The 25,077-nt window shown below is 41.3% G+C and overlaps 1 protein-coding gene and 1 long non-coding RNA gene across 2 annotated transcripts in view; both read right to left on the bottom strand.

Moving 5' to 3' along the window:
• Positions 1-25,077, bottom strand: part of LOC120716106 (filamin-B) — a 64,715-nt gene that overhangs the window by 39,174 nt on the left and 464 nt on the right.
• LOC120716123 lies at positions 1,076-25,076 on the bottom strand. The gene is made up of 2 exons (XR_005691821.1): positions 21,948-25,076; positions 1,076-21,888 (listed from the first exon to the last, which is right to left on the bottom strand). It is a non-coding gene; the product is annotated as an uncharacterized LOC120716123 (long non-coding RNA).

The following is a 25,077-nucleotide window of genomic DNA, read 5'->3' as shown; positions in this document are numbered from 1 at the left end:
TTCATATAAAGGTCGAGAGTAGCAGAAAGAGACTGGAGGGCTTGGGGGGGGGGGGGTTTAAAAAGCAGCCAGTTAAAACGATGACGGAAGGAGCAGAGACAATAAACCCGAGGACCGTTTGTGGCATCTCCAGAGTTCAGCTCGTGTGAGTGCCACAGAGAGCAGGTTACAGACGGCTTTAACCGCTCTAATAATCTGCTGCATTGTTCCCTGCCGGTTAAAGTCTGAGCCCTCCTTTCCCTCCCTTGTGACAGACTCCAAGGTAGCGCTGAGGAGCAGACATTACTCCAGCAGCCAGCTACAAGTCTTCAGCTAATATTTCAAAACAGCAAGAGAAACTCATTAAAAACCCTGATGTAACGTTCTGGGTTTGGTCTAAAGAACAAAGCCATAAATACTCCAGCAGCAGCAGCTTGCCAACTGAAACGCACACCTGGGCAGGTAAAGCCAAATTTTCTAACACCAGTTTTTCCATTTCAAGAAATGACTGAAGTTGTTAACTGTGGCAATGATTTGACTCCATCCAGGCCACAAACCAAGAAATATGAGTCATTTTGCAGTGGTTTTCATACAATGGATAAAGAGATTATAGCAGGATCAAAACAGTTCTGCATGACCCGACCTACAAACCTGTATATCAGAGCCCATTTGGCCTTTTTATTATCTGTACCAATCACACTCCAAACCCAATCCTCTGTTTTGCTCGACACTACTTTACCCTACTGGACAACAAATGTTTGTGAACTACATAAAGTCCCGATGCAAACATCATCCTCGTCACACCCTCCATACAGAATCTGCAGTTTTTAAAAAAACAAAACAAAAAAATCCATTAAAAGAGCCGACATTTTTAGGCTTGAAACTGGCCCCAAGACAAAACAAAAGCTGCGCTCAAAAGAAACCCAAATTTAAATCTACAGCAGCATTATTTATTTTGGACCAAAGTCAAACTTAAGACTTTGTTTTTTTAAATAGATGTGACCGGTAATTCTGTGCATGCGGTTTATGTCCCAGTGACCAGCAAGTTCATTTAGATAGTTCTTCAATATAACGGACCGTATAAACTTTTTTTTTCCTTCAAGCCAGCTGCTGATATTTAAGACTCTTCTAGAACGACTGCGTTCTCTCCCATGCACAGGTCCCGACTTTGGTGTCACATTATCTACAATCAAGACTGAAACTGCATGACTGCATTAAGTCATGGGAAATATTTTCTCTTCAGTCAAATCCACTTCTGTGATTATCTACAGTTTTAAGATACACCTTTTTTTTTTTTTTTTTTTTAAACCCCTTAAACAATATTTTAAGTAGTAAATTGAACCCATCTCCCTTCTTGTACCAGTCCCTTACACCATGTGTAGATCAGGTGAGTGCACTCAGTGTTCACAGCTAACATGCCGTAACCATTAAAGGTTGACACGAGAGGTCCGCCTCAACTCCTGCGCCCCCAGCGATAAGAGGCCCTTGCAGTCGCCACCTCTTTTATTCTGAGATTCATCCATCCACAGCTCCATTCACAAAGTGGCTCACATTTAATACAGCCCGGATCTGCATCACATAAACAGTGTTTTTGCCTCTCGGCAAGATGCTCTTCCTGCCCATACCTGCTGATTTGACCAGCTGCTATGGAGACAAAACAATATCAACACAACAAGGACGGGACTAGAGAAGCAAGTACTGGGATAGTTGGAGTTTGCATAAGGACAGACAAAGAAACATGGAATTTTTTCCTTTTCATGAAGAGAAATAGAAAGCAAGACAAAGACTGTGATAGCATAAAGGTGAACTGAACGGAACTAAATGCCTTTCTTATCTGTGAGTCAAACCTGGACTCTTACAGAAAGTTGCATAATGAGGCCTCAGAGCTTAAGCTAAACTAATCAACCTACTTGCTGACCTAGAACTCCAGAAAATCCTCATCTCACACCCAAGTTACAGACAGGATGGAGAAGTAAACAAAACGTTTACACATAAGAGCCACAACCAAACCCTGAGATCTCTCCATAACTGATTCAGGTTTCCTAACAAAGTAATATGTGAGGACCAAAGCTATCCCACCTCTACCTATAAAGCTCAGTGCCGGGTACAAGATAACAGGTAATTAAATGCAGGTATGGAGAAAAAAACAAAACCATTACTACAGAGTCAATTTGGTTACATTTTTTGTCACCACACAAGTTCTGATCTATTTAAATGACACTATACTCATGACCAAGTTGTCTCCCTTCTGGGATTACAGCAGCTATTTAAGCTTTCATCCTCACATTTCGCATAAAATGTCTGACTTCTAGTGAAACACGACTCATGTCTCTCAATACAAGTAGAAACTCCATCATGCTGCTTTGGATAGCCTCAGCAACATCAATTCATTTACTGAAGAGGAGCTGTGTCCCAACTTCAATAATGGACAGTCCAGGATTAAAGTCATTTGATAGACAGGAAGAACTGGGCACTGTGTTCACTGATGGAGTGGAAAACCTAAACGCCGATACAGTTCAAATCCAGAGATTTCACTTTTCTCCCATTAGACTATGTAAAAGATTCAACTGTATTTTACTGCTCTGTGTGGAGGCTTCAGTGGGGCAAAGAATGGTCCCAACAGTTCTTCCAGTGTAACAGATCAGCTTGTCTGGGGCACTGATTCAATTTTCACCAAGCCTTTTAATAGAGTTTCCCCTTTGCCCATCTGCTGTGGTGAATTAAGGAATGTCAAAGATCACAAGCACAAAGCATCTCCACTACGAACAAGTATGACTGCTACGGTCCTGGAAATCTGAGACAACAGACATCTGAGAGGTGGCTGAAAAATGAGGAAATGTCCTACGATTAGACAAAAATCAGACACACCATGTCAAACAAAGACCGTTGCACCATGGCAACCAATCAACAGTCCGATCAAAAAGTTTAACCGTCTAACAGAGCATATTAAAATGTGGATAGCTTGTACATCTTAGTGTTCTTGCATGTTGTACTTAAACTGAACATTAAACCTCCACCCCCAGCATTTTGAGCCAACTTCTTTTAATGACTTCAGTTTAGGAGATATTCACACAGCTTCAAAGAGGTAGGAGACATGATAGTTTCAATAAAACGATCAGTTTTAGGTCTACAAAGGAAGCAGAGCATCTGTTTTCTGATAATTCACTTAAGAAAATCACTACAATACGAGAACATAGTAGGTAAACTTAAGGGTCCTATCACCCCGTCGGACAGCTGACCGCTCAAAACAAGTCATTTCATATGAAAAGTCACCTTATACCAGTCACCTTGTGATACCAGGCTCATCCAGCTTTGTATAACTTAAATGCGCTGAGGTTGTTAAAATAAATAAAATTTGTCATAAGCAGAGGTCACTGCAGTTCACTTTCTTTGTAAGCATCTCGCCCTCAGAGGCACGGCTGCTGCACCGCTTACAGCTGTTCCTTTGCACGATGACTTGCAGACACACATGTTCAGCTTCCTACCCAATAATTTACCGCTCAACAGTAGAGAACAGTCTATGCCTGAAGCAGATCATCACACTGATCTCAGCCAACATGCAGCCAACCACACCCCGCCTAAAACATTCACCTGGATGTCCAACACCGTAAGGACTGAACACTGAAACAGCAAATTCCTGTAAATATAATTTAAACCAAATCTTTTAAACCTGGGGCTCTTACAGGGTGACCTACATGATGTCTGAGCAGTTTCCTGATGTTTTTGATCATTCAAGACAAGCTAAATTTTCAGTTTGAGTCAATTAAACGCTATTAGCCCACATTTTCACAACAGTCCTGATTCTTCCTTTGGCGGAAGTCTAAAATCTCTTCAGTTGGTGCCAACATGCACGAAGACGCACGGAAGCAGCAACGATTTTAACGATGTCATGCGGTGAGATAACGGCAGAAAATCAAGAGAAATAGCCTGAAGACCAGTGGATGTGTTCAATTTCCTTTTCACCAACACACTGGCCTCAGAATTATAAACTCTAGCTTCAAACCATTTCAAACTTGTGCTTTGAGATTCACCACAGTAAACAATACGACAAAACTTAACCAATTTTATCATTTCCACATTTCTTGCGGTGGTTAGAGGTCGCATGCCTTTGACTGCTGTTAAATATTACATTGGGTTTTACTCTGTGCTTCAGTAAGACAGAGGGGTGCTATTGTGGCAAATGTCTACCAACACCCAAGAAGAAATTGTTAAGAGTACTTTATTATCCAAATACTCAATCATACATTTGTTAATATAGTGTTTGGGGTTCCTCAATAGACTTGTTGAAATCAGTATTTCCAAAGAGCCAAAAGTCTCCAAATATCTTTCAGCATTAGTTGAATTAAACCTGCCCCAGCCTGTCAGGGAGTGACTGAGGTTATTACAAGGGGCAAAAGTTTTTAAACAAGAAATATTAAAAACAAAACAAGAAATTAAGCTGCAAGAGATTTTGATTTGAATACAATTTACAGTTCACTGCACAGCCTTAAAATCAGTTTAAGCCACTGATGTCCGTAATCTACCAATTAGGGTAGCAGCATTTAATCATGAAATCAACTAGCTGCATGCCTCTTTAGTCGAGGTACCCTTTAACCCGTCGAGTGCACAGACTTGTTTGCAGTAAATAAAACAAGTACAACTAAGATGTTAGCAGCTCCAACATGAGCTGTGCCAACCAGACACTGCAAGGACCCATGATGAAAGCGAAGAGAACGAATATGTTTTAAAACAGATTTTAAAAGGAACCATTTTTATGGCAGGTTGCAACACCAGCAAAAAGACAAAAAAAAAAAAAAAAAAAAAAAAAAGTAAATTTAGGTGGAAAAATAAATTTGAAATTTGGTGGCAAAAGTAAAGTTTGGGTGGAACTGGACAAAGGATACCTGCAGTGGTAAACAGGATGTGGAGCTACCGTGTGTGTGGTTTGACCTCTGCTGCACAGATTCCTGAGTGGTGAGATCATCAACTCTATCGCCCACCCCCCACCCATCCATCTACCCAGCCTGTAAATCACCCTCCACCCTGCTGAGGACCAATGGATGGTGGTAGAGGAACAAAAAGCCCCACACACACACACACACACACAGTATACATCTGAGCTTCAGTTTAAAATAACTATAAACACACACTCAGCAGGAAGCCTCTGCTGCTGTCAGATCGATTATTAACACATCATTCGCACAACACACTGCTGGGAAACATGACACACGCAAACAAAGACACAAAGATGCATGACATTCCTCTGTGCTGAGAAACTGACGACACGTTCAGCGATAACGACCGTCATTCATAGGGTTTGGTTTGGGGGTGGATGTGGTTGAAATCAGTGTTGCAATAATAATTCCTGAGCAAAAATGTGTGCAAATGTACATAAAATAGTCTTAAAGTCTTCATTTTAATGGAAACTAAAATGTTTTGCTAAACAAAGTCGTTTTAGGGGCTAAAGTTAAACCCAAACAAACTCCAATCACCACATCGTGGTGGTCAGCTGCAGTCACGATCCTGGAGCCACATCAATGACGATCCCACAGATGAACGTTTAAAATATAAAAGATTTTGATTGTTTTATTGTAATCAAGCGCTGTTTGCAGAAATAAAAATAAAAATAGTTGGAACCACTTTCTCAAAAAAAAAAAAAAGCATTAAAAATAAGCCTTTTTCTCCTCAGACATATCTACAAAGTAGCAGAGATGAGTAAAACCTTTAGCAGATGTTTATAAGAATTAGTTTTTAAGGTCTCCAGTGGGGGTTTAATGAGCTTTAAAATGACTAGAAATCAGTTTTCAACTTCCACTGCTAAACATCAGGTCGGCGCTCCCAAACTGGGGCACCCATTGATGACATCACCGCATGATGCATTGGTGTAATAAGAGTGGCGCCTAATAGGAGTCACATGAATCATGCACCAGCGGCTCAGAGGGGGTGATCCCAGCAACAAAATCCAGATTACAGGCAAAGAGAAGAAAGCAAGAGGCTTTTAATGTCTTTGATTTGGGTAATGAGCAGTGAGCAGGATACAGAGTTGGTGTCATTCTGTCTCTCTCTCCGTCTTTAATCTGGTTTTGGTTGGGCACAAACAGCTGCACAGACACAGATCAAAGACTACGAAAGTTTGCTCCCATGTTCTAGAGAGTCGTTCACAGGGATTCCGAGTGAATGAACCAAATGATGAAAACTGGATACCGTCCAGCGTCTGCAGGCAGTTTACCAAGCAGGAGAAATGCAAGAGCTTGTGCGCCACAAACAATAACAGGCCTAAAACTGAGCTTTGTGGGACACCGCAAGCATGATGTGCAACAGAGCAAAACAACAAGTATGATATGGACAAAGAGCAGAAGAAATCTGAAGGTCAGAGGAGCCACAAGAGAGCTCACTAACCAGCGCAGAGCTGCCCTGTCATTAACACACAAACATCTGGCATGACGTCTGCATGCATAAACAAGACACACTGACAAACACACTGCAGCGTTTAGCCCTGCATGACCTCACCCTGCTGGTTCCCAGGCAATGATGTCATCACAACCAGACCTGCCATGTGGTGAGGAAGAAGAGGTTGATCGAGAAGAGAAGAGAAAAAAGGGAAAAGGGGAGAAAACTGGAAAAGTGTTAAAGTGGACATGCAGCCACAAGTTCGCACACAAAGAAAAGCAGCTGAAGGTTCAAAAGCTCCTTGAAGCGTTTGACAAAACCCTCAGGTGATGGTTGTGGAGGGGGAGGTTCGGACGATGTAACAAGTCTAAATATAAGAACGCACTTTTGTGCAGCTGTGCTTCATTTTCCACCTCTATGGATTACAGCTTGTGTGACAGAACTGGTGATGAACATCAATTAAAATAAAGTCAGTAATAGAAATGAGTCAGTTAAACTACCGAGTACACCAACACAAAGTCCACTGGATGTGCACTGGACAAACCTGTCATTACCTCATATGTATTAAATAACTTGAGACCATTTCTTGTCTTAAAATTTAAAAAAAAAAAAAAAAAGGAAAAAAAAAAAAGAAAAAAATCCATCCCAGCCCAACATTACTCTACAGAAATGATCAACTTATTCACAGTTTCTGAAGTTAAGGCAGCCTAAAAACAGCCAAATCCTTTAAAACTCAGATAGGAAAATAACTAAAACCAGACTTGTTTAGTGACTGGATCTTTTTTTTGTTTTGTTTTTTTAAATCTATCTATCTATCTATAGAAAAACAGGAGGAGGAAGAAGAAAAGGGGCAAAAGATTAAAAGAAGAAATGGAGTGAGTAAGAGGAGAAGCATTTGGGATATTTGCAGCTGAGCCAGGCTGCAGGAGGCTCACCGCAGTGATTATCAGAGAACAATCCTCAGTAAACCATCAACCCCCCACACCCCACCCCCACACCTCAAATTAAACCTACAACTAAATCTAAAACACGCACTGAACTCAGTCTGCCTGCATGTGCGTCTGTTTTCAGACCCAGCAGTGTATCATCTTCCTGTCATTCTGATAGTCATCATTAACTAAATATTTGGCACACAGTGGCTGCGCTAAACCCTGCGTCATGTCTGCTGCCACTACACTCAGACAAAAGATCACACTTCCTGCATCAAAAACAGCTCAGCACCAATTCACAATGACACAGACGACATGACAATAGCTCCCCTTCATAAATGCATGATCAGCTGTGAGACAGTCCAGCGTCTGTGTGAGTGTGGGCCATTTTTCACCTCTCTGATGATTCCGCAACATAATTTAAATCAGTCTCCATTGTTCCTGTTCACAAGTTTCATCGTTAGATATCTGAAAACACCCAAACAGTCAGCTGATAGGATAGTTGGACACAACGATCCAACCTTTATTGGGTTCAAGATACTGTGGCATGTTTTTGTTTTTCCAACATAGCGCCACTTAATCTACTGTAGCCGCATCACTACAATACCCCAAAATGAAAAACAATCTGCAGTTTCCTGTAAACTGAAATCCCTTTTTCAAATCATGTCTATTCAAACCAAACCAAAAGATTTCCGTCAGAGAAACACATTGGGCACCTTCTGAAAGAGGTTTTAACCAGAGCTAAAGGGAGTTTGGGGTATTGTTATAAATCTTTCTTTACTATAAGTGAACAAAGTGTTTGTGATCAGCCCCAGAAGCTCACAGGAGTCACAAAAACCTGGAGTTCGTTTTCTGTCTGGGTACCCAGCCATCGTTCAGATCATCAGAAGCTCCGTCCACCTTTTATGTCACCATTGGAAGATTCCTGAAAGCAGCCAGATCAAGAGGCCAGTAGAGGAACTGCAGCTTATAGTGCTTCCCACAATGGCTCCATTTTATTTACCTCACAAAGGCACCAGTCTTTGTTGGAATCTGACTCGACAGGTGAGGAAGTGTGTGAACTTACCACCCATAGAGCCACAATAGCCTTATTAGTGGGAAATAAAAAGCAAATATCCTTAAAACGTCTGATTTTAGAGCGTGTGTGTGTTTGTCATTCTGTTCCATGCTGACAAATTTCCTTCAGTGCTAAATAAAATTAAAAGAACCCAATTAGAGGAGCAGAAAAAAGTAACAAGTCTCAACTGTGACAACTCTAATCAAAAACAGGTGAAACTGTAGAAAAACCTTTAAATGTTTGTGTTTGGTGGATTTCAGCTGACATGTGCTTCTTTAAAGCTTCTCAGTGCAAAAACTTTGTTGCATTTACAGCCGAAACAAACAAAGGTACTTTTCTGTGTGCAGAGAAGGGGCGAGCATGCGTGTAAGTCGATATCCCGGCCGCTCTCGTGTTACCTTTTCTGCAGCCACACTGAGGCCTGGGGTCTCACACACATTAGCGTGGGAGGGAACGGAACGATAAACACCACAAACCCTTTATTTATGTGTATACATTAAACATCTTCAAGGTCGACATCAAATGCTACAACCGCACTGGGGGATCGTCCAATCAGAGCACGCTGCCTCACATGTTCTCAGACGCAGAAACTCTCCCTGGGGCCAGTTTTTTTTTTTTTTTTTCCTCCTCTCTCAAATCCTCAGTTTGAGGTGATTTCAGTCACATCTGAATGAGACATTTGGCACACGAACAGCACATTTTAGCTTTGTGTGTTGTTGTGAGGCTACACTGGATTTTAGAAATGTTAGCACTTTATGTGCACACATCCTGTGAGAACACTGACATTTTTAGACAAGAGCCTTAAGTGCAACTCCTATAGTGCAGTTGACCAAGAAGCATCCAGTCAGACCTTTAGATGCTTTGAGTTAATACGACATTTTTAACTCAAATTTTCACCACCAGGACAGCATTTTACTTGCAGTTTTGTTGTCAGGGTGTGTGCTGCTGATATTTTACTTTCGTTATTTTTGTTTAGCCCTACCAACATTTTAACAAGAGGCTTTGCCTTTTCTTGGGTCAGTATCCCAAAGAATGAGTAATTTTAATAACATGATTGCTTCATACAGGCAGCTGTACAAACTCCCAGGACTCTGGTGAACCCATGCCAATAGTAACAAAAATAAATAAAACAATACTAATAAATGAATAGATGGACATTGAGCAGTTTTAAAATTAAAAAGGGGGGCAGAGCACTACGTACTGGGGGAAATCCTCATTATAGAAATGTTCTTATGACTCGCCTGGTTGACTCACTCTGATATAAAGAGCAGTTTTTAACTTCTTCAAATTTCTTTAACAGCTTTAGATAATTCACAATGATTTAAACCTTCTAGACTTAACAAAAACTACCTCTTCAGACAAACCAAGATTGCACCAGTGAGTAAACCGACAGTCTATACTTAGACATTATTGCTTCTCAGCGAGGAGATGTGTAAGGTGGAGTTGAAGCTGCACCCCTTTGGATCAACAGTTTCAGCTGGCCTAAAGCCAAACGACTTTTCCCAGTAATTTTAGTATCAGACAAATGCTATAATGCAATAAAATCATGACAGTTTTCCAAAGTTGTGCCACTTTCCCAACACAAGGATTTGAGCAAAATCGTGCAGAGCTCCTCCATTTAAGTCAGGAATAGAAAAAAATAAAGCTCTAACTCTGAGAAACTTTGAGCGTTTCACAGAAAGTTACTTCTCCCAGTTTGCCACTTACACCATAACCTCACAATTTTAGACTAGACCAATAACACTGCAAAGAGTTTACATGGTCCAGAGTTACCCCGTCTCCACAATAACCTCAGTTCACAGGCTCTGAGGAAGAAATGTATAATTAAACCCACCAAATGAAAAGGAGAACTTGGGGAATGTGCTGGTGTTTTTCGCACTGGTGGTTTTTATAGTGTGTTAGCGCGAGCTTGCTCTGACAGCGAAAACATGAAAGCAGTTTTGTCTTTCCCTACAAAAAGAGAGAAAAAAAGTGCTTTGTGTTCCAACACCTTGGGTGATGCTTCCTTAATTTCTCTAATGCCATCCTTCAAGGTTGAAGAACCAAAGAATAAAACACTGCAGATGTTATCCAGATTTATCTAGTTATGCTTCTAGTTTTGGACTTATTGTATGTGACACATGCTGTGATCTGGTTGCAATTACTGATCTGGTTGCAGTTATTCTCAGTGATGACACACACATCTCTACAGAGGCTGTAAACAGGGAGCTGAGGATGAGACTGCGGACTTGAAAACAACCTCATCTGGACGGCCCGTGTTTCTGCTCCTCTACATGCTGACACAGTTCAGTCAAGCCACAGTAGCAACATCTGCAGCGAAGAGGAGCGAAGGCTGGAGCCATAAATATGACACCGCCATGATGGCTTTTTCTCCTCCTGGAGGATGGAAACCAAGGAAGTGAAACAGATGAAGGAGCAAACAGGTTTCAGTGAGCGCAAACACGGCCAACTTAAACACTCCTCCGTCCAATGACTCAGACACAGGAACCCTCCGAGAATCCTAAAAGCTCCAGTTTCCAAAGGAAATGAAAACAAATCATGAACTCTGCACTTAATTATTATGTTTTAAGTGCTGTGCTCAACTAAAAATCCACTGCTGTTAAATTTAGTGCGAGTGTGAAACTGATTCTCTTAAAAAGAACATTTAATTTTAGAAACTTGGTTCTGGAGACTGATGCTGGTTAGTCAGCCCAAACCAAGTTTCTGTGAGGTCACCTAAGATGTTTGAAAGCAATCCTCATCCAATCAGCAGCTTACACGACTGATGTGGAAACTTAAAACCAGCACAGACCTTTAGTCATTAGGCTGATATAGTCTAATAACTGAAAAGTTGGGTTTAATTTATCATTTGTAACTTTTTTTTTTTAATTTATTTATTTTTAAATGTAATGAACACCAAAGATCGATGGGCAGCTGTGGCTCAAAAGGTAGACCAGCTCATCACTAGATCCTTCAGGCAAGGATGCGCTGAACAGATGTTTGGATCACCCATTGAGTGATTGGGTATCCGAGACAACGGGCCTGATGCAAGGTCTTTGTCCTTCAGAGCACATCAAGGACTCAAACTGATATCCACCCACTTACATTTGAATGACAGTAGGATAGCTCGATACTGTATATGAATGCATTTAGAGAAAACTGGCAGGTCTCCATTTCATCCACAGATTGAACGCATCTAATCCAAAACATTCAATACTGAAAGTGGTCCCCAAGTGTATGAGGGGATAACGCTGAAGGAGAGGATCAGCCAAAGACAAAGTGAAAAGCATTACCTGGTTTCTGTCACAGAACTTCTACCATCACATCTCAAAAGAGTTCTTTCCTGAACACCCTGAAGAAAGTCTTCGGCTCCCATCAAATACTGTAATAATTTTACACCAGTTTCCTGATTTATACAAGTATCACATACAGTTGTTCATTAAATGATCAGAAATGACAAGAAGAGGCGCACATTTATTCAGATAAATCTTTTTACACTTCTTTAATTGGATGCTACAAAAAAAAAAGTGACTAAATGTTCTGTACGGTTGTGATTCCTGTGTGCTGCAACGTCACCTGCATTTCCTCACAGAACAATCTCTGACCTTTCTCATGGTACCTGAACACATCATGAGGCATGCTCCTAATGCTCCAAGTTACGTGACACTTCCTGTTTATTAACACCCATACTCGTCCGCCACCCTCAGGTTACTTCGGCCAATCAGCAGCTCTGTTTACTGAGGTTGCCATGACAAGTAGGAAGAATGCGTCTCACTGGCCCGACCTTGAGGCCTTTCTGCCAGTGTTATCAATCACTCCTCTGTGTGTGCGCGTTCAGCCCCCACACCTCCGTCTTTGCCTCGATACCGACTGTTCTTCACAGTGATGAGACTCAACAACAATGTCACCAATTCAGTTTCAGCCATTTCTGGTTTCTATGAAAGTGGTGCGCTTCGTTCTGGAGCCACTGAATAACTAACCTTAAGAAAGTCTGTCAGTGAGCCAAAAAAAATAAATAAAAATAAAAATAAAATAAAAAATAAAATAAAAAAAATCAGAGAGAGTCTGTGGCTGAAACCGAACATAAATGAGGATATTACAGTTTGAATTACTGTGAACTAATCAGAGTCAGGATGGTTGGGTACCAATGCTGCTGCACTGTTTTGGTTTTTTGCAGTCATGTTTTCCCCATTATTCCAGGAAAACTAAGAAATCTCGGTCAGAGCCTTTCTATAAAGTCTCAGTGCCTCATCACGCCATCTTTCAACATTTAGATGGCAAAGCTGATAAGCAGCAGAAATATCGGCCAGTGGCATCAGTACATGCCATCTTAGTGAACCTGTCAGTAGTAGTTGCTAGCGTTAGCTGATAACTTGACCCTCTTGTACAGGTATGGTCACTTCTGACTTTAAAAATAAATAAAAATTTTACAGCAGCCAAAACTCCAATGCCGACACCACAGTGGTCATGTCCACCCTTTGCATTAAGCATAAGGTGTGGCTGATTCTCAGTTATTCAGGTCATGGTGATCTTACGAGCTTAAAAAGAAAATACTTAAGTCTAGTCACTTAAGTTCTAAAACCAAAAAAGGTGGAGAGTCCCATGTATTTACCCTAAGGTATGAACCCTACAGAGAAGGTCATTGACCCATTACTGATCATCTGTGTTATCACATCAGACAGCGTGGAAAAAGGTGGGCGTCATTACCACCAGAGGTTTCGGGTTAAACAAGTAGATATCCCACCCAATCACGTAAACTATTGAGGTCACCTGACACAAGGTGCGAGTTGGGGTTGAGATGCTTGAGAAGGGATCTCAAGTCTGCATTTGTAGGTGGCTGTGAGTTGGTGTTATTCAGAAGAAGACGGCCCGTTTCGCTCGTCTTTCAAACCAACCGTCTCCTCAGTCCAAAGTGTGAATTCTGGCATCCACGAAAGAGTGACCTTTGTCCTTTAGATGTACAGCTGAGTTTGTCGAGATGATCTTCTCACACAGCTGCGTTTCTCCCATTAATGTACTCGCCAGTTTTGCTGGCATCAGGATTAAGATCAGGTCCAGGCCAGCGGAAGATTATAAAAACTGCAAGTAACATGACGTGCATGAATAAGCATGGAGCAACACAAGAGCAGATAAACAGTTTCAGAGTTTGCGCTTCAGTGACTCTTCGACTGACAGCAGTTTCTCTTATCTGTGTTTTGAGCTCTGATAAAAAGTTTAGAGTGGCACACACACACACACACACACACACACAAAAATGAAAACAGAAAACACGTCAGAAACAGAACATCCAGAAATCTGTGTCAAAGCCTGAACTTTAAACCGAGACCTGGCAGACAGAAACCAAACATCTATCAGCTGTCAGAGTTCAACGAGGCGAGCTGGACGTGGACTGTTGTTGATACACATCACCATGGCAACAAATGGCCAAAAGAGAAAGGGTGAACTCCAGAGTGTGAGAGTGTGTGCACGGTGAGGTTTCTGCTCCCAGAGAGGAGCAGCCAGCCAGCAGATTAGCTAATATCTCACCGAGAGAGGCAGCACTAAATGTGCTGAGAGCGGCCCGACGCTCGTCAGCAGATATGAAGACGACGCGCACAATAAATGGGTATCTTCATTATAGATTTATCTGTCAATTATTAGTCATGTTACAGGAGTGTCAAATCCATTCAGTACAAAGTCAAGACTCAGAATCAATAAGTCTCGACTCCCGTTTTTCCAGGAAGTGTCAAGTTTTAAATTCTTTCATTGGAACATTTTTAGAAAAGCAGAAGCCTGACTGGATGTAAATGTAATTGCTGCGCACTCAAAAGAAAAAGTGAACATTTGTCTAAGATACTGAAGGGTACAGGCTACACATATACAATATTGTATATTTGGGTCAGAAGGACTCCTCAGTTTCACTGTTTAAAGCTAACATGTTTTAATCACAATAATATATAACAGCCCTCAAAAAGCAAATACGCAAATCGATAGCTGCAGTTTTAAAAGTGATCTAGAATAATTCACTTTTCCCAGGTGGCATTAGATTAGTTTTTCCCCAACTTTCAAAACATTAGTCAACATTTTCCTGTGACAGTTCCCAGAGTCCTAAGGTATTCCAGTCAGTCGTCCTTCCACGCAGGTAGGAGCAAAAACAGCAGGACAAGAAGAAATCTAATCTTGCAGATCCAACTTTGTGTCAAGGTCCAGAAAGACTAACACTTTCAAATACAGGCGATTTTCTTTTTATACAAGTGTGGCAGCTCCAAATTCACTAAACGTCATACAACAAGTGTGTTGAGGTCTTCTATGAGTTTACTGAACTGTAACTATTGAGTTCCATGTCTGATCAGTCACATTCAGGGGGTCACGCTAGGTGAAGCAAAGGATAAAAGCAGGATTTTCTCATTTTTCCCCTCATTTGTGTCTCCATCCCACCCATGACCTAACAGTCAACCTCAGTACGCCATGCTCGAGTACAATAATTTCCTAAAATGTACCTGGATGACAGGAGCCAACAGAGGACACAGCAGTGCATCTTTTGCAGAACAGTTTTAACCTTTGAGGTATACTGTCAATTAGGCGTGGCATCGAGCAGGACAAGAGGAAACAATTAGTTCTTTGTTTTAATAAACCGTTTCAATCCCTTCACTGTGAGTGTGGGGCATTTTGATTAACAGTAGATCAAAGTAAAGATTTCACACCATCTCACATCTGTTGTGAAACAAAGACTGCCTTCCAAAAATGATCACAGAGTACTAGAGAGTGCAAATAAAACAAAAAACAAAGCAGGACTGATTGGCTGCTGCAGATTGAACAACCAGGAAAGTTTGACATTCTGAAAATACAAACAGAAGTGGAAAAATTCTCCCACTGAAAGGTGGGGTTGTTCTTGGAAAAACAGAGCCTGGAGGCACCACAGGTTAACTCTGCATGTAGAAGAGGTCACGCCGCCTGATTAAGGTCACACCTGAAAGCTACAGATCCCGTCAGGCCTGTTCTCACCTGGTTCCTCTCACACTGAGGCAGATGTAGAACAGCACTGCAAACGGGGACAGAAACTAGTTGAAGGCAGGATTATTCAACTAAATTTACCAGCACAGGTGACGTCATATTCCTGACACAATAAATGAAGAAACACTAATCGGGGCAAGCACAGGCTAAGAAGAGCATGCAAGCAATGCTAGCTTGTAGAGTGTTAGTAATGATCAGACAGGGACATAAAACAGACTACAGCTACTTCTCCATTCCAAAACAATGCATTACAGCTTCCATTATATGATTTTGTGCATTTACACAAAAGCTGCACTAGAAACAGGAAGCAGAGACATTTCAGGCTTCCATAAAAGCAAAACGTTATTTATAACTTAAATTTTGCTCAAGTGACAGAACTGTCACTCTGAAGGCAAGGCTGTGAATATTTAAAGCTACACTTAGAGAAAGAAGCACCACCATCTTATGCGCTCTGGTGCAAGGTTATCCTGGTAGCAATGTAGCTTGGCTTAAGTTCAGGGCCAATTATCTTTCACAGCATGCAACCATCGAGGTACTCGTCTCGTCTGCATTTTACTTTAAACATAAAATGTTATGCACAGCGTGTGAATTTATCCAAACAGTTGTTCTTTTGTTCAGATGTGCGTTTAGTTTTCACATTGGAGTCAAACCAGTAGCAGGAAAGCCACTGAAGGTAATTATATGCACTGCAAGTCATTTATGCAGCTTTAATGTTGGACATCTATAAAAAAAAAAAATTAAAAAAAAAGTATTTGGCTCAAAGCTAAATACTTACCTCTGCTCGCCTTACAATTTGTCCCAGGTGATTTGTTTAATTGGTGGCGTTTAGCACTTCTGTTATGCATTCACGCTGGTTTTGCACAGATTTCCATCCAGTGTTTCCAAATCCTAAATTTGTTTTTCCATGCACAGTTATTCCTCCTTTTAGCCTCAGCAGAAATCTGATAAACTAGATGTACACAAACTGCTAATAACAACGCAACACCTCCATTACACCCATCGTGATTTTTTCCAACTCCATATTGTTAGGCTTTGACTCTATATAAGCTTTGCATGATTCCCAGTTCACATTAATGCCATTTGTTTCATTCAGGGCCACAGCACATCCCCTGGGTTCAACTGCCTGAAACTATTGCCTTTCGGCCATCTTTCTACTGTTTGGATGCCCCTCATGGTCAGACATGGCCCATCTTTATAGCAGTTTGAAGCAGAGAAGAACTACTTGTACAAACAAGCATGTTTTAATGAGCATGCGCTGTCTGCACACACAGGGGACTAATAAAAGCGCTATACAAATACAGGCCATTTACCATTTACTGTGTCACAATGTGTATAAGGCAAAGAACAGCTAAGAAGCCCCAGTGACTCAAACGGTTTTAGCCAACGTAGGATTAACAGATGAGTAAGATAATCTAGATGTTTTTCCTCCAACTTAAACTGATCACGTCACAGCTACTCCATAAATCCATCAGCTTTCCCAATCATGATGCAGCACACCGGTCTGCACAAGTGGATGGGCCAACGCCTTTTGTACACAACACACCTCTCAACTCACTGGCCAATGTCCAAAAAGAGGTAGGCAAAAAAAGAAAGTGTGCACATAAGGTGGTGCAATCTCAGGATGATGATTCCAGCTAAGGTTCATTCAGGGATAGATTTCTCTCTAAGGCAGTAAAGATTTGCTTCTTAAATCAAACTCCTGTCAGAGGATAAACACGGCCTCTGCAGAGATTCGGGAACCTGCAGAAAAAGCGTTACAACATGGCAACGTCGCAAGCTCCAGCTTCATGAACAGTTTTCACCTGAACCATGCTGCAGAAACAAAAATTAGTCCTCTGGAACAGACCTTTAGCCGGCTGCATTAAATGTATTCATTCACACATACACAGAAGTTAAACTTTCAAGTCCAGTCAAAGTTTATTTTTAATAGCACATTTTAAACAACCTCAGTCAACCAAATTTCTCTACCAGTTAAAGAGAATGTACACTATAAAATAACCACTAAACACAATAAATATACACTTAAAAACCAAACAAACCAAGTAAATAAGACTGTTCTTGCTTGTTTTTGGGAATTGCTGAGCAGCATATACTCCCTTTTATTATCCACATAAGTTTTTAAGAGTGTTGAGGGCCTGGGCAGCTTATATGTGAAAAGGTGAGTTGCTCCTAAGATTAGGAGCTACCACTGAAAAAGCTCCATTGCCTCCACTTTTAAGCCCGGATCTGGTAGGATTGTAGGGTTTCACTGCGGTTGCACTGCCTAACGAAGCTTAATAGTTATTCCGTAAACTATTAGGAGTTAAATATGAGTGATTTCACTTTGAATGTCAGGCATATCTATTTAAAGGCCACGATGCATAGCTGAATTAAGTGGAAGCTGAGATGCAGAGGATGGAGGCAGAGGCACAAAGACAATATACGCCAGGAAACCGGTGGGCGTTCCTGCGTTTGCTGCTCTGCTGCCAGCTGAGGAGGAAACCCGCTGCTGTACATAGTAGTGCTTTTTTCCCTTCGTCTTTTTTGGTCAGCCAACCCAAATTTAGCATCGTTGGTGTGACATTAGTTCTGTAGGAAATAACTACATCTTCAAACTGACGCCAGTGTACGAGTTTCCAATCACCAGAGGTTAAGAAAAAACAAACTACACCACAATCAAATGACTTTAACGTCTAGACGGCTAAGCTCGTGATCTCTCAGTTCAAAGTCCAGGTAACTTGTGTGACTCCATCCTCCTGCTTACAAACACCTTCTCTGTGACACTGCTTGAAAACTGATAGGCCTGTTCTAAAAATCATACCCTGCTTTATCCTCTTCGAGCACCAATGAGGCAGCAATATTTACTGAATCAACATCACCATGCTGTCAGTGAGACTTGAAACCAGCTATTCAGACAATAAACTAATCAGCAAAGTGTTTACCCAGGTCGTAAATAAGATTCAAGTCACTCCAATCCTGATTTTATGATAAAGGAAATTTCTTTGGCAAATTAAATAAAACAGAAAATTTAAGATTGCGGTGAGAATCTAAGCATACAAAACCGAGCAGCTGTGGTGTAATCGATGTGCTTTATTGCTACCACTGTGACATTTGGTGTTTAAACATGACACAGACGCCCTGAACCCCGGCAGTCACTGAGAGCAGTCGACTGAGGAACTATTGATCTGCCTCGAGCTCGAGGAAAGGCAGAAGAGAGCCTGAAAGCACAGCGTCAGCTGTCCCTGAACCAAAACTTAAAATTAAACGAAGTGCATTCAAGCTCTGAAGAGGTCGCACGCACTGAAAATATTCAGTGTGCATTAGAGACAAAAGCCAGGGGCCTTCTTCAGGGGTCCCCACACCACAGCAATACATTAACAGAGCTGAAAAGGATGTGGCGTTACATCACTTTGGCCACATGCCAGTCTGTCTTCTCCACCCTCCCAGTCTGATGAGCAACTCCGTGTGGAGTCACACTTCTGGTTGCTGAAGGGTTTCCTAACTATGGGGCTGGGTCGTGATATAAGCTACGAGCTTCGAGATGGCCTCGCCTCTGTGACGGAAACGAGCTTCCAGTATGCAGTAAGTCACACCACCATTTGAGGAATTTCAGTTTCAGTCAGCTCACCACTTATTTTTTGTGGTGGGAAATTATCTCGTCCCTGAAGCTTGCACTGAATCTGTAGTTTCTCCTTCAATCAAACCCTAACCAGCTGCTCACTGACTGAGTTTTAACCCTTTCAAAGCCGAGTGGGAGCAACCTTTTCAAAAACCCAGTGGTTTCTGGCATATTTCAGCCTGCTCATGTAACAAAATAACTGTGTGCGCATCAGAAGTTAAAGAGAGTCATTGCTGCAGTGCAGCTTCCCTTTGAAAAACAAAAAACTACTGATATATACTGAACTGTGAAAACTCATCATTAAGGCTAAAGGGGAGGTCGCCTTAATCATGGGTGACAAGTCACTTTGTGGTGACTTTTCAGCTTTCCTTTTTGACATTTATAGTTTAGGACCAGTAAACTCTTCCCTAATCTGTCAATAAGACATTTTTAATCTTAACAGAGAGGTTTTTGGTGAAACTTCGTGCTCTATTTTTGTTTTATTTAAGAGTTTCCTCCACACGAGACGCAAAACATGCGCTGCACTTTTGTGGCGTGGTCTCAGGTGCAGACCCTTAACTCAAACACGTAAATGGAGTGAAAGTGTGCAGGTGAGAGGGTGATGAGTTTAAGGCTATGTCTACACTAATCCGGATAAATTTGAAAATCACGTTTTCGTCTGAAAACGCTCTGCGTCCACACTATCGTTTTCAAGCGTTTCTGAACAGTTGTTCATCCACACTGAATTGAAAACGCTACGTTCCTGTATTGCGCATTGGTGAAACTAAGACGATTCGACCTGCGTCATTTCCGGCTGTTGAGGAAAAGCACCAAGTTTGTTTGTTTTTTTTTTTTTTAAATGGACTGACAAAGAGGTGGAGTTGTTGCCGTGATTAACACAAAAGTACAAAGTTAAAATTAAAGAATAGCGATCTGGAGCATGTACAAACTGATATTAATCTATAATAGGGACCAATTAAACCTAATCTTAGTTTAATTGGTCACATGACTGCAACACATGACTAAAATACGTCATCGTTTTCGAAAAGGCTCCAGGTTCGTGGTCCACACTGACGTGAAAACAGCGTTTTCAAATGCATCTGCTTTGGAGAGCGTTTTCAAAACGCTCAGTTTTCCTTGACCAAAAACGCCGTCTCAGTGTGGACGGAAGGCCAAATCGGAGAGAAAAAGATGAGTTTTCAAACGAAAGCGTATGAGTGTGGACATGGCCCTCACCCCTTCCTACTTGGCTCATATGCTCCACCTGTCATGGAGGTGAGGTATCTGACAAACTGTCGGCACCTGTGAAAACACACCGGAGCCTCTTAGACATCCAGGTGGGACCTGAGCACATTTTCACACTCTGATGTCGTGTGGACTTTCTGTAAAATGTGTCACAGTGAACTCAGACTACCGAGTATTGCACTGACATGCAAACATTTGTGAGATGTTACATGTGTTGCGAAACACGACTTTTAAAACGAGCCGGTACTACCTGTGCCACACATGGCACGCCCTTCAGACTGCGGCTGAACAATAAAAAGTGAAAGCAGCTGGAGTGCAGCGCATAAATGAACAACCAGACGTGCAAGAAGGTGGTTTTGGATCAGCTCCAAATGGCCTGTCTGAGATCTGGATATGCTTCACTTCCACAAAACCAGAGTCAACGTGCCGTTTAAGCGTTCATTTAAAAAGCTAAACTAATGTTAAATCCACCTGGTGATTATGAACTCTCCACAGCTAACAGGCTCCTTTTACCCCATGAAGAAAAATGAAAACAGGTTTGAACCAGAGATGTGCTGAAAGTACATCATTCCTCTCTCCTTATCTGGCTTCACTTATTCCAACATCGATCAGGTTAATTGGAATCTAGTCGATAAGCCAGCTCAGGGTTTATCAGTGTAGTTATGAGCACGTTCACCTGAAAGAGGAAACCATGTGACTGCTCAGTAGGCAGCCGTACCTGCTGATCTCTCTTCCTATTCTGAACATAACGTGCGGTGGAGCAGGTGAAGTCTGCAGCACAAATCCACATTTTTAATGAACCACATTTTTAAACCTGAAAATTCAGGATTAAACCTGAAGTTCACTCGCTGAGCCCTCAAATCCTGCTTCATCGTGCAGGCCTCTGATGTCCTACTCTGTATCTGCAGGTTTATGAGGGCCATTAAAGCAACATGATCACATGAACTCATGACTTCACATCAGGATAAGAGATGGATGTCAGAATGAGAGATCAGCAGTTTGAAACCTTTCTCTGTTACAACCATAACAGAGAGATATTCCTGAACACACAGAGTTCAAAAACTTCAGTTTTGGAACAAATTTTTCAACCAATTTTAGCCATCAGCTAACCCTTTTGTATTCAAAACACTTGCTGGTTATCCTCAAACCTAAACCCGTAAGGCAGGCCGATGGTTCCCATCACTCAAGATCTTTGATAGAAGAGAGCTGATCTTCCTTCAGCTCTCTCTCTTTTACCAATAATCAACTACTACTTAAACAAGAGTTTGTTATAATGAACACACTATAGGTTACATAAAGTCACTGTCAGCAGGCACTGAATATTTGCCTTCTTCATAAAAGGAGGTAATCACAGTCTTCTGCTTCATGTCTGAAAGCTGAAACAGGACCAGCTCTGCCCAACTGTGTGCACGTCCCACCCAGTCAGGCAGTCATTTCCTTTCAAGTGTGGAAAAAAACCAACCGTCCACCACAGCGTTACGTAGCTGAACGCACTCCGACCTCAGCTCACTCGGCGTGGTTAGTTTTTTAGGTGTCTCCCTCCCTCTTCAGAGTTCAGATGGAGACGTCTGATTAGGTATAAAAGCTGCTCTGGTCTCAAATGAACTCTAAAGCAGGCTGTACGCAGCTCAGCTGTGGAAATGCGACACATTCAGGTTTCTGAGAGATGTTCTGGACACAATCTGTTCGTCTAAAGTTAACCACTCGTTTAATCTCAGCAGCAGCAGCAGGTCATTGAGTTATTTTAGACTCAAACTGCACTTTGATTTTATTACGAAAACAGCTTTCTTACATCTCAGAAATATCACCAAAGCCTGACTCACTGTTGTTATTAAAAACAGAGTGCATTCATCTCTAGCTGGATCAACGTGATCCCCCCCTCTTACAAAAAGATAACCAGCAGCTTGTTCAGGACTCTGTCAAAACATTAAAATAAATGAGGTACAGCTATTAACTCATGCTCTGAATCCATTTCATGTAAGTAGTGGTGCTGTTCATAAGAGAGCTGAACAGGCAGGTGACCTTCAGGTGAAAACAGCAGATAAACATTTCGTCAGTTTGTCAAGGACTCTTATTTTTCTGTGTTTCTTTGTTATTATTATTATTTGTTTAAATATTAGTGACTTTTGTCTGTTATGCCCTTTTCAGCCTTTAAAGTATGACACTTATAAAAATAGAAAAGGCTAGAATAGCCCTCTACTGTCATTGTACAAGTACAATGAAATACTGGCACTGACTCGACTTGGTGTCACATTTTGTGTTTTGTTCAGTTTAACTGAACGATTCTTGAACAGGATGTCGTGCTGGACTGAACGCAGCTCCAATGAAAAGACCAAAACTCACCGTCTGGGAAACAAGAACCCAGACTACTCATCACACCACAAAGCACACACACCTGGTCCTGCCAACAGGTAACCACAGGGAGGAGATGAGATCATTTTGCCTCAGAGATGACACTGACTCAGGCTGTGAATCAGCTCGTTGACACAGACCAAGGATGGGCACCAACCTCGGAGGACAGGAGTGAAGCCAGTGCACAAAGTGCAAACGCATTTAGTGAAAATCAAACGGCAGCCGGCGCTTTACTCGGCACTGCTGGGATGGAAATTTGAAAACACCAGCGTTGGTGCAGATGACTAAATTCTTCTTTCAGTTTGTTTGGGATTAAAATCTCACATTTTAAATGTTGAGATTTTTAAACACAGGAGTAAAAAAGAAAAAAAATCTTTGACCAGTTTGACTACAATTCCCATAACAGCTGGTAGAAGGTCCAACTTTCATACATGATGCCTCCAGTTTGTTTTAAATGTAGGTTTTCTGTTATGAATGTGTGAAAGCCAAACTGAGGGAGCTAAAACTAATGGGGAAAAAAATATAAAGAAAATACACCTCTATGAAAGATTCTTCTGTTATTTTGTCCACCATTTACACCAGTATGAACAGCAAAACAGCTCAGCACCCTCAAAAAACATGAGCAGAGAGCCAATTAAGCAGCTCTCTACCTGACACCAAACACCTTAAAATGTCTCAAAGAGCAGAAATAACCATCCATATGCACAGAGGATCCAGAGACCACGAGTTTAACTCATTTTCATTCATTTCACAAATGAAAACTCAGGTACAAGAACAAAAAGGTGTCCTGGGAGTAACGAGCTTTTGTTTTTCCAAACTTTCAGGGACAGGTACTCTTGCTTCATCAAGTTTATGCTGATTAATCGAATTATTTAGAGCATTTAGATTTGCAGTGAATCGCCAAGCACTGAGATGAGATGTGCAAAACAAGCTAAAAGGGAAGCAGAGGGGATTCCCTTTTTTCCCCCAACTTCCTAGATCACTGGGTCACTTCTCAGTCTGAAGGAAAAGCATTAGTCAGTGAAACATCAATAAAATCCCTCTTTTTAAAAGAACACAAAAATGTTTTTGTCCAGATTACTCATGACGAATGAAAAGGGGAGAACAAAAACCCACAGATCGAATTATTTAATCCATTTCTCTCAGATGCTATGATCAAAGTTTTACCAAAGTCTCACCAATAACCAAAATCCAGATATTCAAATACAAGAAGCTGAAACCAGAAATTTGCATGGCATTTTTTAGCGCAAAAAAATAAATAATTTCTTTTCTCCTCTATATCTATATCCATTTCCTCCCCATTGACTCATCAATTTCATGAGTGATGATTAACCCTCTAAAACATTACCTTAAGGGAACAAAAATCTACTATTTACAAAAGGGACGTAAACTACAAACAATGGAAATTAAATTCAGGTGTGGTGTGGTTAGTCACCCAGCAAAGAGCAGCTTGTAAAGAACACGAAGCAGAATGACTGCAAAGCAGATCAAAAAACTGTGGGAAGGGGGGAAAAGAGCTCTTGAACATCATTCAGCTCTGACTTTGTGATTTCTTTGAGTCAGAGGGTGAAATATTTGAGGAGACTTGAGTTCTCCACGAGGTCGGCCTCATTAGCACAGGTGTGTCCTCACCTCTGTGGGAGACTGCTCATTAAAAACACACTCTGCACCCACAACACGCCAAACTCAATTGAGAAATCTGTCACTTAACGCTGCTGTTGACAGAAAAAAAACCCATTCACTTCATCAGAAATTACCCTGAATGCCAAGGCCAAGTTTACACCCACGTTTCTACGACTCACACGACCCAGATTTAAACGTTAAAATAAAAATAACCTAAATTTAAAAAGTAGTCCAAGTATTTTTGATGAGTTTACGCCGAATTAAAGGACATCCGCTAGTTCTAAAGGTTGTATTAAATCGATTCAACATTACTTCAATATCGCAGATAAACGCGCGACATTATTAAAAAGATCATTTATCGACGACGTTTTGCAAGGAGTTCTTGTCGTACACTGCTCTACACGTACAGAAGCCACCGGGAATGTGAATTTATTAAATTACGGATAATTTAAGCAATAACGTTTCTTCTACCTTTCGCTACAGGCTTACTTTGAGTGCATAATGGTGAACTTTATCAGCTTTTAGGAGACTCAAGTTCCCCAATGCCTCACCTTGCTAACGAAACGCTACCAAGTGGGCAATAGCGGCGCCGTGAAATTTACAAATCTGATATTTTACAGAGAATATTTGTGCTATATGGGTTAAAAATCTATGCCGAATTGAAGAGTGTGTCCAAAATTATCAAAAAATCTGCATTTGCAGTCAGATGCGACGTTTGTTCTCGCATAGAAAAGCCAAAGATATAAAATGCCTGAATTTTAAATGGTAGCCCGTGCATTCCAGGACAGAAGACGGGGCGATGAGGCTTTAAACCTGGAATAGTGCGTGAAAACTGGATGAAAACTTTACTCGGAGAAGAAATATTGGATATTCCAGTATCCCTGTCGTGTGCGGACTCTTTATTATGTTACAAAGTTTTGTCGGAGGCGCACAGCTGAGGAGGAAGCTTCCAGATGAATGAATGGACCCCGGTA

This window comes from Simochromis diagramma, unplaced genomic scaffold, assembly GCF_900408965.1.
Source record: "Simochromis diagramma unplaced genomic scaffold, fSimDia1.1 OVJJ01000320.1, whole genome shotgun sequence".
NCBI classification, from domain to species: Eukaryota; Metazoa; Chordata; class Actinopteri; order Cichliformes; family Cichlidae; genus Simochromis; species Simochromis diagramma.
This window is presented reverse-complemented; position numbering and strand designations above follow the sequence as displayed.